Source organism: Aplysia californica, unplaced genomic scaffold (assembly GCF_000002075.1).
Source record: "Aplysia californica isolate F4 #8 unplaced genomic scaffold, AplCal3.0 scaffold00023, whole genome shotgun sequence".
Taxonomy (NCBI): domain Eukaryota; kingdom Metazoa; phylum Mollusca; class Gastropoda; order Aplysiida; family Aplysiidae; genus Aplysia; species Aplysia californica.
Window position 1 is genome coordinate 2,089,245 of NW_004797293.1, and position 355 is coordinate 2,089,599.

Here is a 355-nt window from a genome sequence, read left to right on the forward strand (position 1 = left end):
ACAAATTTGAACAATAAACAAAAAGTTGGGAACGTTGAATTTTCCAAAAGTTCCGGAAATTTCCGGAAGGGTCATCCTACTGTTACGATAAAACTCACATCCAACGGAGTCCTCTGATATGACCTTGAACCTCGTTGAACCAGAGTGTTCGGTGAAGGAAAGGTGAAATTGGCGGGAACATTTTTTATGGATAATGGCAGAGATGTCCGAGTCGATGCGTCGAAGCAAGTACGAAGGAAAGTAACTTGTGGTTCCAAAAATGCTTGAGTGTATAAGAGTTTGCTTCCCTTGGCAGAGCATTTCTCGATATTGCAGATTGTTTCATATTGTTTCATTTTAAGGTTTAAAAAAAGAG